The 7,416-nt window shown below is 35.2% G+C and overlaps 1 pseudogene; it reads left to right on the forward strand.

Annotated features, from left to right (window-relative positions):
* The first annotated feature begins 480 nt into the window (after positions 1 to 480).
* LOC108540729 (39S ribosomal protein L50, mitochondrial pseudogene) lies at positions 481 to 957 on the forward strand (annotated as a pseudogene).
* The last annotated feature ends 6,459 nt before the right edge of the window (positions 958 to 7,416 follow it).

The raw sequence follows: 7,416 nt of genomic DNA on the forward strand, positions 1-7,416 counted from the left end.
AATGTTGATCTCTACCTCATATAATATATAAAAATCAACTCAAAATGGATTATAAACCCATTGTCAAATCTAAAACTGCCAAACTTCTGGAGAAAAACATAGGTGAGAAAATCTTAGTGACCAGAGATTTGCAAAATTTTAAGTATTATACAAAGCATGAACTCTAATTATAATAACTGTTAAAAAAAATGAAAAGATGAGCCACAGATTGGGAAAACATGTTTGTAAAACATATATTAAACAAAGGACATTCACCTAGAATAAATGAAGATATTTTACAACTCAAAATAAAAGAGGGACAACCCAATTAAAAATGGTGGAGATTTAAACATACTCTTCACCAAAGAAGATAAAAGGATGGCAAATAAGCACATATAAAGAGGCTTACTAACTTTAGATTTTAGGGAAATGCAAATTAAATCCACAGTGAGATACCCCTACACTCTCATATTAGAATGGCTGAAATGGATCTCATTGAAGATGGTGGCGCAATCTGTGTCTGGCATTTTCAGAAGAGCCTTTATGTGGACGGTCTCAGGGGCACCTGAAGAGAATTTTGGTCTTGATCCAGAAAAGAGAAAGAGCCAGTGGTTGCTGAGACAGTAAAAGAGGTGAAAAAAGAACTTATCCCGGTGTGTCCACCCTTACAAAGTCAAACATATACACCACCTGAAGGTCTCCAGAGTCGTTTGGAATCATGTTAAAGAAGTTTTTGGCTCATTTCTTCCTAGTAATTGGTGAGACATTCCCCTGGAAGATGGTTGTTCACAGTTCAAGCTCTTGGCACATTCAGCTGATGACTTGGGTCATGTAGTCCCTAACTCCAGACTCCACCAGTTGTGCAGGATTAGAGATGTTCTCGGTTTCTATAATGTCCCTCTTCAAGATAGATATAAATTTTATGAACTCAATGCCAGTAATCTGCTCCCCAATTTGAAAATCACTTGGAGTTACTAAGCTATTCGGAAGAGAAATACATTGAAATCATTTTATCACCGTGAGCAAGGGGGCTGCTTATTAGATTTTTTTTTTTTTTTTTTTTTTTTTTTTTTTGAGACGGAGTCTCTGTCGCCCAGGCTGGAGTGCAGTGGCGCGATTTCGGCTCACTGCAAGCTCCGCCTCCCGGGTTCCTGCCATTCTCCTTCCTCAGCCTCCCGGGTAGCTGGGACTACAGGCACCCGCCACCACGCTGGGCTAATTTTTTTGTATTTTGAGTAGAGACGGGGTTTCACCGTGTTAACCAGGATGTTCTCGATCTCCTGACCTCCTGATCCGTCCGCCTCCGCCTCCCAAAGTGCTGGGATTACAGGCGTGAACCACCGCGCCCGGCCACGGGAGCTGCTTATTAGACTTTTTGATACTTTATCATGTGAAATACTATCAGAACCGTTCTCTAAACCCACTTTTTCTATAGAGGAATGTATCATGTCTTTTTTTTCTCATATTATGAATGGATAAAGAATAACAGGATTTTGTATTTTCATATTTGCTGAAATCATTTTTTAAATGAAATTAGGTCATTAATAATTTCTGAAAAACTTTGAGAGGACACTGTCATTAACTTGGATATAAGACAGGAGGACATTACAAGTTCAGATCCTTCATAGGCATAAAGTAATAGTTGTAAGAAAATATTTTCATCCTGTTAGGACTTTTATCTAGGATAGGTTACTGTATATTGCAAATATATGAATAAACTTGTATTACATAGATACCTATGAAAGAAACATGCAAGTATGTTGTACATTACATGTTGTACATTACTGACCATTCTAGATTACTTTGTTTTGGAATTAAAGGTTTGTTAAACTGTTAAAAAGTGGCTGAAATGAAAGCAACTGACTATACCAATTTTGTCTGAGTCTGTGAAGTAACTGGAAGCCTCATACACTGCTGGTGGGAATGTGAAGTGTTGTTATTGCTTTAGAAAACTATTTAAAAGTTAAGCATACACTTACCATACGCTCCAGTCATTCCATTCTTAGGTACTTATCCAAGAGAAAAAAAGGCATATGTCCAAACAAAAACTGTGCGTAAATATTCATAGTGATTCACTACGTAATAGTCCCAAACTGAAAACAACCCAAGTGGTCCATCAACAGGTGAGTGGGTAGGCAACTTGTGCTACAGCTACACAATGGAATATTGCTCAGCTGTAACAAGGGATGAACTCTTGATACACATAAGAATATGGATGAATCTCAAAATAATTATGCTGAGAGAAGAAATGAAACTATCTTTGCAGATTATGACAGTGAGAGAAGTCTAGCATGGCTGACTCCATCTTGCTTCTACCTTCACAGTCTTTGCTCACCCCTGAGGATAGACCAAGCTAAGCACTGGAATAATTTAGTTTACAGTTAAACTTTGAAGCAAGGATAATAATAGGTCCCTCCCTAAAATGAACCTTCTTGCCCAGGGACTGAAACCACCTTTGTAATACTAATGAAAGGTCACAAGATTAGAGTTATGGGAGGCACCTAAATTCTTCTGAAATGCAGGTGTACTTAAATGATAACCAGCTATTGTCCCCTAGCTTGATTTTCTATAATCTCTTGCTACTCAAGTCATGTGGTCAGAGGTCACAAGATTTGTTACTTCCCTTATTGCTCCTATATATAATATCACTATTGTAGAACCTAGGATTGGTCTTTTGAGATGTGTTTTAGACTTTTGCATTCTGGCAACTGACTGACTCCATCTGGTCCTGGGACTCATGACTCAACTGGTACTGTGGACCTCACTGAGAGATGGATTCAGTGCACAAGGACTATTTTCTACACTCCTATGATTTCATCCTCAACCAATCAGAAGCACTCATTCCCTAGGCCCCTGCCCATCAAATCATTTATAAAAACACTGATCTCTGAGTTCTCGGGGAGACCGATTTGAATAACTCCAGTCCTTTTGCATGGCTAGCTCTGCATTAATTAAACTATTTCTTTACTGCAAGACCATGATCTCAGTGAATTGGTTTTGTCTGTGCAGTGGGCAAGAATAACCCATTAGGGGATTACAGAAAGCCAAACAAAACAAGTACATAGTTTATAATTCCATTTATGTAAATTTTTGGAAAATGCAGATGAATCGAGAGTAATAGCAGATCAGTGGTTGCTTAAGAAAAAAGTGGAGAGGAAAGAGAGACATTGAGGGATGTAGGAAGGGATTATAAAGAGACATAAGAAAACTTTTCGGGGTGATGAGTATGCTCATTACATTGATTGTGGTTTTGCTGGTGTGCATATATGTCAAGAATCATCAAAACATGTATAGTAAATATGTATAGTTTGTTATATGCTAATTATATCTCAGTAAAGCAGGGGAAGAGTTTTAAGAAGAAAATATTGTGTATTATATGATACTATTTTATGATACTATTTTCATAAAATCACATCACACATATATGTATACATTAATAAAAGATTGGAAGAATATATTCTAACATGTGATGTGATTTCCTGAATATTCCAAATATTCTATAATAATCATTTATTTCTTTGTAATGAGAACCAATTAAAATCATTAGCCTGGTGAGTAGAGCATAGAAAGCATTCTCATACTCTAAGACAATGAACAAGACTCTTTGAATTAACTGTAGAACCTTAAAGACTATCTGGTCTCTTCCCCTTATTTTAAAAAAGAAACTGAGGCCTAGGAGAGGGAACAGATTTGCCAAAAGGTACAGAATAAAGTAATGATACTACTCAGACTAGAATGCAAATATGGGGACTTCTTTATAGAATTCGTTCCACTGTATTATATTTTCTTTTAAATTGCATTTCTCCTATTTTGACTTAATTTTAGACTCATAGAAAATTTGTAAATTCAGTATATTTCTTACATGCCTTTCACCCAGCCTTCTGTATTGTTAACATATTGTATAACCACATAACAATTATGAAAACTAAGAAATTAACATTGATATAGTCCTATTAATATAATTTAGACTTTATTCAGATCTCATCCTTTTTTTTAAAATTTTTTATTTTTACTAACATCCTTATTTTCCTCTTCCAGAAACTTGATGCCACGTTGCTTTTAATTGTCTCTTCTGCAATCTGTGACAGTTTCTCGGTTTTTCCTGGTCTTTTATGATCTTGACAACTGTAAAGAATTCAGGTCAGATGTTTTGTAGAACATTTCTCAATTTGGGCTTGTCTAATATGTTTCATGATTAGACTGAGGTTTTGCATTTTGGGAAGGATACCAGAAAGGCAATGTTCCCTTTTTAATGCATCACATCCTAAGAGGGTGTACGACATCAATAAGTTTTGTTACTAGTGATGCTAACCTTGATTGTTTGGTTAGGTGGTGTTTGCTCCTTTCTCCACTGTGTGGTTATTGTTTTTTCCTTGCAACTACTAAGTATTTATTTTGGAGAAGATACATTGTGACTATGAAAATATTCCATTTCTTTTTAAATCTTTGCCCATGAATTTTAGTTGCTGTCGGTGGATTATTGTTGAGGTACTCTAATGATGACATACTATTTTCTTCATACTTTCTACATTTAATAATTGGAATTTTTCTGTAAGAAACAGTGGTTCTTCCTTTTCCCATTTATTTCTTTATTCATTAAAAAATTAATATCAGTATGGACTCATAAATATTTATACATTTTTTTATTCTAATCCCAAACTATCATTCTTTATTTTTTTCAAACTATTCAAACTTTGGCTATTGGGACCACTTTTGGGTTGGCTCCTGTGCCTTTCATCAAGTCTTCATCATTGTTTTTTGTTTTTTTTTTTTGACAGTCTTGCACTGTCACCCAGGCTGGAGTACAGTGGCGCGACCTTAGCTCACTGCAACCTCCGCCTCCTGGGTTCAAGTGATTCTCCTGCCTCAGCCTCTTGAGTAGCTGGGACTACAGGCATGTGCCACCACCCCTGGCTAATTTTTGTGTTTTTAGTAGAGACAGGGATTTGCCATGTTGACCAGATGGTCTCAATCTCTTGACCTTGTGATCCACCCCCTCGGCCTCCCAAAGTGCTGGGATTGAAGGCGTGAGCCACCGTGCCTGGCCATCTTCATCATGTTTTCGAACACTTCTTTACTTTCTGATATCACAAAATGAACCATGCTTATTTTTATATTTTCCCTGATACAGCCCTGAAATTAACTATTACATACTTCTCCAAGGATCTCTAGTTCTTTTTATTGGAGAATGAGATTTAGAAACCAAGATCTGGGCACTTATGAGTTCATTACTATTGGAGTGTTGCTGTTTCTAGGCTCTCCCAGTGGGCAGACCTAGAAAATACATTTGCTATTTGTTGTATGTATGTATGTATATCTACAACCCATGTGGCATTTATTTGAATTGTGTGAGCCTATTTTTATTGGTTAAATTGAATAATTTAAAACTTTTAATGGATAAAGTAAAATTTAGTCATGACTGAACAGATATTCATTATCTGGTGGTTTGTGCTCTTCAAATTATTTACCATTAAGAGGTTACTGATATTTTTCACTCCAGTCTCTCCTTTATGTATCAAATAGCTATCTTATGTTTGTTTAGAGTGATTTTAGCTAGTGCTTGGGTATGAGAAAGGAATTCTTTTCATTTAGAAAGCATATCCTTAAACCCTGATTCACATATTAGGAAATGTCTTTTTCAAGTTACAAATGAAGCAGAACACTGCAAATAGAAAGAAGTCCAAATAGCAAAACCCAAGTATCTCCAGAAGTTTCCTTGAGAACAAAGTAAAAATTTTAAGTTGAACTCTATGAAGGTTAGAAGCAGTCAAATATTGTCAATTTCATATGGTTCAAAAGGATGGAAGTGGAGGTAAAAGCCTGTTGGGAAACTGATCAGTCTCTGCTACCTCTAGGCCTTTACTATCCCAGAGGAACCCTCAGCTGGAAGATATAACCTTCCTTGTGAATACCAGGATGAACCAAACACACCCATAGAAGAAAGACAGCTGGATAGGAAGACATCAGAACTGCTTCCAGAGTAAAAAGCACACTAGAAGAACATGGACTGTCATAGGTGTCCTCACTTCTGTGTGTTCACAGCACAATTTTCAATACTGGCATTTATGCCAGAAGCTTTATTGAGATCAAGTAGCATGGAAATTAATAACAATAATAATTTTACTTATATAGTTTATAATATATTATATAGTTTATAATATATGATATAATTAAATATATCACACATAATTGTATATAATCAAATATATTGCATATAATTACTTAGAATAATTACAATAATTATAATTGTCATATATGTATAATATATGTATGTATAATATTTTAATTGCAATAATTATAATACAGTGTAGCCTCACATTGACACAGAAAGCATCCAACTTTATTGTGATATTTAAATACTCTTTTAGTGCTGTCATTATTAGAATAGAACCAGTTCCACCCTGACCACACTCTCTTACACAGTCACATTGGAAAGTTCTTGCTTGTTGTTACAAATACTTAATTTTTTACTGGCATCAGCTTAATCCTGTAACTCTTATCCTTTATTTCAATATGTTATACTCGATATTAAATAGCATTACATGACCTGCGAAGCTTGCGATTGAGTCTGACTGATACTGCTGTAACAGTATAAATACTCAGTGTTAGTACAAATTTTAGGGTGATCAAAGTTGAACACAAGTGTGGAGGGTTTGAGATGATCAATAAATGACTTGTGAAAATTCTCTCTTGAATTAGTGGCAATGGTGACAACCAAGCCCAGTCTTCCCAACAATAAATCTAGTACTCTTTCTTCTGGATTAGAGTCCTCAAAATAATTTTCTGTAGCACACTGGAGTATCAAATATGTGAATTTTTCTCAAGGTGCTAGGAATGTCTTCCAGTTGAATGAGACAAAGTCCATGTCTTCAAAAAGCTTATAATATAGTGTATAATTTTACAAACTAAACTACCTTTGGCTGATTACTTAACTCCAATGAACTTCAGTTTGGCTCTCTGTAAATAACAATAGCTAACATTTACTGCACTTACTCTTTGCCAGAAATTGCACTAGGAGAAACTCATGCTAACCTTATGCAATCAGTATTATTATTATTCTCTTTTTAAAGACTCAAGTCATTAATACTTGAGGGTATTGCTATACTGGCAAATGTCTAATAACCAGTTTTCCCAAAATATGCTTATGTACATACACAAATTATTATAATTTTATTGTTCTGAATTCGTAGCCACATTTAAAAACTAGTAAAAATACTCTTCATTGTGAATTCCACATAGCTAACTGATTCTGCCAGAATTTTTTGTTGATTTTTGTCTAATTCTTGTATCCTTAGCCAAATGTTGTAATTCAACAATGATCTGACAAATGAAGTTGCATCCAATGCTCTAATTCTTTTCACAATACATTTATTGTCATTAAGTATTATATTTGGCCCACTGTTAGCCTAAATCTCATATGCATACAAATTCATTAAA

Source organism: Rhinopithecus bieti, unplaced genomic scaffold (genome assembly GCF_001698545.2).
Source record: "Rhinopithecus bieti isolate Rb0 unplaced genomic scaffold, ASM169854v2 scaffold_18620, whole genome shotgun sequence".
Classification (NCBI taxonomy): Eukaryota; Metazoa; Chordata; class Mammalia; order Primates; family Cercopithecidae; genus Rhinopithecus; species Rhinopithecus bieti.